Source organism: Netta rufina, assembly GCF_964035555.1.
Source record: "Netta rufina genome assembly, chromosome: 2".
Classification (NCBI taxonomy): domain Eukaryota; kingdom Metazoa; phylum Chordata; class Aves; order Anseriformes; family Anatidae; genus Netta; species Netta rufina.
Window position 1 is genome coordinate 22,510,964 of NC_140124.1, and position 7,803 is coordinate 22,518,766.

Here is a 7,803-nt window from a genome sequence, read left to right on the forward strand (position 1 = left end):
TTTTCTACAAATGCACAAGAAAATGACAATGGGGGAATAGAGAACTTCCAAGCCTAAAGTTGAAGTTTACAGCAGCAGCAGCAGCAGGAGATTGCATGAGAAAGACAATCAACTGCCACGAATCCAGCAACTCCTAAAAGCATTGAAGACAATATTTTAGGATGGACAGAAAGTAACTGAAGCAGAAGAAACCTATAAACAACTATGCCAGGCATCTGCTGAGCTCTGAGGGAGTTCAAATGGACCCTGAACAACTGAGGGCAATTAAAGAAATGTCAAGGCCTAAGTGAATGAACTAAGTGATTGACAGAGATAACTGAAGTGTGAAAAGGGCAGACCTGATCTGAATACATAAAAAAGTAAGGCATTAGGCTAATGTACAGTAAACATATAAAGCAACTAAAGTTACAGGGAGAGGCTTGCAACAGATGCCCAGGAGTAGTACCATACAAAGTCTCTGCTAAGATACCCCTTCCAGACATAAAAAGCTGAGCTCTTATAGAAAATGAAGAGACTGAACAACCCAGAAGGTAGCAATTCCACCAGTGCATGGAGTAAATACGCAATCTCATCACAAATCGTTAGGAAATGTCACGGGGAGACCGTTCTGGCCAAACGAAATAGTGAAGAGATTGGGATTTAGTTCACCAAAAAAAAAAAGGATTAAATTGATTTATAATAGTTTGTATTTATCACAGCCTAAGGACAGACATGCAGCATGTGGTTTATCAAGGAAAAATGACAGATGAAAAACTGATATCCCATGATAATTTGTTGATGGGGGAGAAAAGATACATAATTAGCAATATCTATAATCGGGACAACAAATATGCGTTTGGCAAGGAAAGCACCAACCAGGACTGGATGCCAACTACCAAATGAATGCAAAACCAGGACAAAAGCAAGTCCTTGCATAGACAGAAGTAAAACAAACCAAATGTATTTGAAGACCACACAGGATGACAGGAAGAGCCATAACATTAGTGCAGCCTCAATTCACCCTGAACCTTTTGCTTCAGTAGTTCAGCAACTCTGGCACAACAAATAAAGTGGAAGTACAGCAATTTCAATGGGAATTGGAAGCAGAAGTATGACGTGGAAGAAGAAAGTTAAAATAATAACAATAACAATAACAATAACAATAATAATAATAATAATAATAATAATAAAAATCTGTGTGCGTGACTTGAATACTAGCTGTAATGACTTAAGAAAATGAATTCTCTCCTAATGTCAGCATATAGTGCATGAACAACCACACAACAAATAAAAAATAAATATTGACTGGGCAGCATAGCAATTGCCACCTGCAGCTGGCTGCCAGTAGAGTTAACTAAGCACACCTTTCTTGGTTGCTGGGCTAAGCTCAGTTAGATAGTGACAGCTTACAAGTATCTCATCTTCCTTCCTTCAGGCACTGCTGTTGCACTATGCACCCACAAGTAGGATCACAGAATCACAGAATCACAGAATTTCTAGGTTGGAAGAGACCTCAAGATCATCGAGTCCAACCTCTGACCTAACGCTAACAGTCCTCCACTGAACCATTTCCCTAAGCTCTACATCTAAACGTCTTTTAAAGACTTCCAGGGATGGTGACTCCACCACTTCCCTGGGCAGCCTGTTCCAGTGTCTAACAACCCTTTCAGTAAAGAAGTTCTTCCTAAGATCCAACCTAAAACACCCCTGACGCAACTTAAGCCCATTCCCCCTCATCCTGTCACCAGGCACGTGGGAGAATAGACCAACCCCCACCTCGCTACAGCCTCCTTTAAGGTATCTGTAAAGAGTGATAAGGTCACCCCTGAGCCTCCTTTTCTCCAGGCTGAACAAGCCCAGCTCCCTCAGCCGCTTCTCGTAGGACTTGTTCTCCAGGCCCCTCACCAGCTTCGTCGCCCTTCTCTGGATCCACTCAAGCACCGCAATGTCCTTCTTGTAGCGAGGGGCCCAAAACTGAACACAGTACTCGAGGTGCGGCCTCACCAGAGCCGAGTACAGGGGGACGATCACCTCCCTGGCCCTGCTGGTCACACTGTTTCTTATGCAAGCCAGGATGCTGTTAGTCTTCTTGGCCACCTGAGCACACTGCTGGCTCATATTCAGTCGACTAATGGATGCATGAGAGCAAATATGCTGAGGGGCTTCCAATAAGAACGTTGGATATTTTTTGATACCTTTCTCTTTGTAAAAGTGCTGTTCATTCATTCAGGTGTTACCTTTATCACCAGCTGCTGGTAGTTGTTAGTGCTCCATAGCACCACCTACAGCTTTCCCAGCATCACAAGTAGGCCTCATCATCCCACTTAATTTCCAACTCTGATATCCCTAGATCAACCGTATGGGACAAAAGGATAATTTGGTTAAAAAAAATATTTACCCAAACATTTACCCAAAAGAACAGCTCATGCTGTAGGCATGAATTCACAGATGGATAGATGTGACAAGAAGGCCATAAAGCAGACTGTGACCCCTCACGTCATCTTTGGCCTATATTTTATATTTTCCAGGGAAGATGGATAGACACCCCCTTCTTAAAAAGGCAAGAATTCAGGGATTGTAAAGTTCACTGATGTCCATGAATTGCTCATACAGACTCCTCCCTGCTCATGCATGTACCAAAGCAGGCCTCAAACTGTGACCAGCTCAACTCATTGACACAAGCAGAAATACGCTAATAAGGTATGGAAACAAAGACGAGATTCCTGTCAAAAAGTCAGTAATGGGGCGAGATTTATCAGAGACAGGATTAACTACAGTTTGATGACAACACTATTATAACACTATTCTAAATGGAAATTGCCTTTGCTTCAAAGTTCTTATTTATTAAAACATTTTACATCTCTGTATGAATGAAGGCAAAGGAGTCTGTATTTCCTCCTTCTGTAGAGCTGGGACTCAGCTACAACTTTGTTTTGGTGAACAGCAGATAATCTACAGAAAAAAAACAACTGGAGTGGGTACCAAGGCCTGGCACACAGGCCAGAGGGACCTCCAGCTGCCTATCACCATAGTTAGGATGCTTATGAAGTAGTAAAGCAGGTCCTGCTGCAACAGTGGCCACAAGTCAAGTCTAACTGATGCAAAACCTGTAGGATAAGCAAGGATAAGGAACAGTGGAACTGAGGTTTAGGGAGTAACCTAGGGAAAAGACAGGTTTTCCCTCAGTTTTATTTGCTCCTGGTAACAATGACAGAGGTAATCCTGCCCTTCACAGCTTCCCAGAGCATAGTTGTCTACCCTGATCTTTCTGTCAACACTAACAACCACATAGCCTAGTAGTAAGAGCAGTTCATCAGGCTGAAAACTAACACTTGCCTTGCAGTTTAGTTTTCAGCTAAATTAGTCAGCTGATTCCACACAGTTTCACCATTGTCCTGTTGATACAAGGAAAGGGACAAGGATTTGTGACATTTTTTGCAAGCTTTGTTCCATTTAAACCAGCTGGAAAGATGCATGCTGTGAGTACATATACAATCCCAAAGTTTGGATATAAAAGATACGTATGTGCTAACCTAATGGAGCAATTTGCCCTTAAGTATTATTTAACAACTCCTACTTAACCAGAACAAAACAAAACAAAACAAAACAAACAAAACAATAACAATGAAAGTGCAGAGTCTGTCTTACAGGTCTGCAAGACACCTTCAGCTGATTTCACTGTAATTCAGAAAAAAGTAAAAATGACACATGTAAGAACTATTGCATGAGCAGGTGATCTCCCTGTGCAAACATTCAGCTGAAACTGAATTTAAGTGAAATCTAGGCATGTCTGCTTAGGGAATTGTCTTTTTTGCAAGGTAGGAATTCTATAAAAAAAATAATGGGTTAGTTCTAAATTGTCTTTATCTTTCACCCAGATCTTTTACCTAAGATCTAATTTCGACTCTATTACACTGAAGATAGATAAGGATACATAAGAATTCCTCTGCATAATCAAGATTTTCCTGGATTGTAAAGTTTCATGAAACAAACAAACAAACAAACAAACTTTTATTAGCTATAAATTTTAAGTTAGCTACATGATATGATCAATTAATGGTAGACAAAATCTTCTTGAGAGCATTTACAGTCAAAAGAATAATTCTTTGTTATCTATTGTCAAAGAAATTGCTCAATGGGAGAAAAAAACATCTGCATTTTGTTTTAAGAAAATATTCCCTGGGGGAATGTATATTCTTTTACTCTCTTTACATTTAGAATATACTGAAAATAAAATTCAATAAAAAATATCAATAGTTGTATAAAAGACTTAAAGGGCAGTCTGATAAATCAAAGAATAATTTAGGTTGAAAGAGACCTCTAAAGTCCAAACTCCCAGACAAAAGAGGGCCATCTTTGAAGTCTGATTTAACTTTAAAGTTAGGTCAGGTTGCTCGGGCCATGTCTAGTTGACTTCTGGATATCTCTAAGTCTTCACAACCTCCCTGGGTAACCTTGTTCCAGTGTTTCATGCTCACAGTGAAGATACTTCTTTCCCTCTAATCCCCTGCTGCAGCTCATGTCTTCTGTTTGTCCTTTTGCAGAGTACACCCAAGTAGAGCCTGCCTCTGCCCTCTTCATACCTTTCCATTAGGTAGGTGAAGGTATTAATTAAATCTTCATTTAGCTCTCTTCTCCTAAGACAAAACCAGCTCTCTAAGCCTCTGCTTGCACATCGTCCATTGTACATCCTACACATTCTAGCCACAATCTTGGGGACCCCAGTCAGACTCTTCCTGGTATGACAATATCCTTCTTGTATGGGGGAGTCTAAAATGGACACCGATACGGTCTTGCAGTATACTAAAGACACTTTACATTACTTTTTAACCACACTTTTGAGACATAGGCTTTCAGGGCATTATGAGATTTTACATTTGCTTTACTTGTTGTTATGGCCTCACCTTGTGACAGGTGGACAAATGCAAACTGCCCTGGAATACACACGCAATAACAAAACATGTGCATTGACCAAATACTAGGACAAACATAGAAACAGATCCAACAACCCCACCCTGTGGAGAACATAAAGCCCTTAGTAGAGAAGCACTGAGTGACTGAGTGCTTGCAGCACAGGGCTGTTCTGATATTTCCCAAATGAAAATATTTTTATGGGACTCAGTCTATGAAATGAGTACTCATGAACTGCAGGAGCATGGAACACATCTGTTCGGTAGTCCAGCAGCACAGAGGCTTCTCAGGTATCTAGGTATTGTAAAACTTAGACACTAGGCACATCTTATACATGCATCCATGGTTTAACTGGTTGCCTGCAGATTCTGGAAGTCAGGCAAAAAGAGATCCCACACCCAAGTGGTCTGTCTATTCATTGAATTTAGATTTAATGTAGTCTATTCAGCAGCCCATTGATAAGAATAAAATTGGACTATGGTGCCTGTGAGTCAAATGATCCACCTAGCTGACAGGTACAGAATCCACTATCAAAGCCACTGGACTGCTTACAGCCAGGCAAGCATCTGAGACACCTGGCTGGGAACATGATGGCCCTAACAAGTCAAGGCATCAGCATGAAATCTGCAAATCCATAGTAAATGAGCAGGCGGGCTGTAGGACAGTAGGCAAAGTAGGCAATGTGGTTCTCTACTGACCTCATCTTCACAACAGAAATGTAGCTTGTGCAGCTTTGATACCAGCATGCTTTGATATCCTAAATACTGTCATCCAGTTAATTTCTTATTTCTGCAGCTGTATCACCACCTTACACATTACTACATCACATGCATGCTTGTGCACATTCAATCACATCTTTAATAAAAGTAAAAAATATGTATTTTCCAGAGTACTTCAGCTTTTTAGAAAAAAATAATAATTAAAAAAGATGTCCAACTAGAGAGAAAGCACATCTGTAACAGGCGTAGTGATATCCATTACAGCATTTGTAGGACTGTGGACTAATATCCATTTAATTTTTCCTTTTCAGGTAAAATCAATGGTGTGATCTTGCAATTAGGGGGTAGAAAAATGAATAAACCATGAGACAAAATTCTGTAGGAAACCACTTCTCAGTATCTCCTGCGCTCAGGAAACTGCTGATCTTTCTTCTTGAAAAATTAAGACTATGGTAATCTTTCATTAAATCTAGACACTATGAACTAATGGAGAAAACTGTGCAGTATACTCAAATTTTTTGCTACATTGGTCTTATTTTTCCCAGCAAATTATCACTCTGAGCTACACTTTTAGCAGATTATATTACAAACAGAAGGTTAACGTAGTTGTTATCATCCAAAGGCAGATGACAAAAAATACATATATGCCTCTGTTCTCCAGAAAGCTATCTACCCATCCCTTTACTAAGACTTGAAAAAATGTAGGAATGTAGAAATTTTCTTGTGGAAGACTTGCACCCATGTGCGTGCTTCAAAGATGAACACACAAAAAGGGGTAATACAACCTTCCCTACATTTCCAGCTGTCAGTTCTGATATGGCACAGCTGCATAACCTTTGTTCAAATTTTTGAGGAAATTGTTAACTTGAGAGAGAGAGGTGAGGAATTCCACAGAGTAGAACCATGACATACATGAAAGGTGAAATTGTAGAAAAAGGCAAGGCTGCTAAGATGGGACAGGCAGTGGCTCAAGGATTCAAAAGGAAAGACATTAAGACAGAAGGACAAAATCTACATTGAAAGAAAGGAAGTGGAAGATTGCAACAGCAAGCACTTGTCACAAGGGGCAATAAAAGCTGACTCTTCCATCTGACTTACAAAGACACTACAGATGACTTTCTGGGGATGTTTAGCGTACCAACGCTACTTTAGTAGGTCATTAATCTTAGCTATTTTTGTGTGTGTTAAACAACAAGTAGATGCTTTACAGGTAACTGCACAAAGCAAAAGGTGATCGAATGAAGTAACTCAGGGGAGGGATGGCGAGACTGGCAACGTGGAAGCCACTCTGGCAGCAATGCCATATAGCAACAGGGAAGTGACCAGAAAGTGCCACTGCTGTAACTGGAAGTATGATGCATAGAAGCAAAGAAGTCAAGGAACAAAGGTCTGTTCAGATAAGCAGTGAGTGAAAACATACAGCACTGCTGAAATTTCTCTGTGTGGCAGGTTTTTAAATTGATGCTAAGGCCATGGGAAAAAAAAAAAAAAAAAAAAGCAAAGAAGATGTGGTCCCCATTATGTCATTTTCTGTCCTTAATCTTCTAGCTCTAGAAATGTAGAGATTTAGACAATAATCCTTCTTTTGAGCAACAACAGAAGAGCAGGATTAACCAGCAATTCAGCAGATGAACAATTTATTTTCCCTACTTTGCTTTCACAGCATCAATGCTAGATGTGTTCCTATGTAAGTACAATATTGAAGAACAATGCAAAAAAAAAAAATCTTCCTGCTTCCACCTTTACAGTCTAAATAGGGCATTAGCATGCCTTGGTGTTAAAACATGTGGATCGAAAACTTTTGGGTAGGTCCAAATTCACGTAATGTCATAGTTAAAATCCCATTTCTAAAACTAAAGACTTCAGGGTGGTATTGCAAAAGTTTGCCATTTGTGATTCTGTTTATGAAACAGTGGTCTTCTTCAATTCACAATTACTAAAGCGCCAGTGGGAAGAATGATAAGAGATGGTATTGTTACCAAGGACTGCAAAAATCATTCGTAGTGTTTTCTGCCTTTGTTATGCTTGTACAACACTAGATTTATAGCTGTGAACTGAAACCTGAATTAAACCTGAAGTCTACTTAAAAATAACTATTGCACACTACAAATCCCTTGTTAAACATTGTTTGTTTATTTATTTTACAATCAGATTATACCTCCCACCTCTTGCACAACGCAGACAGCCTGACACG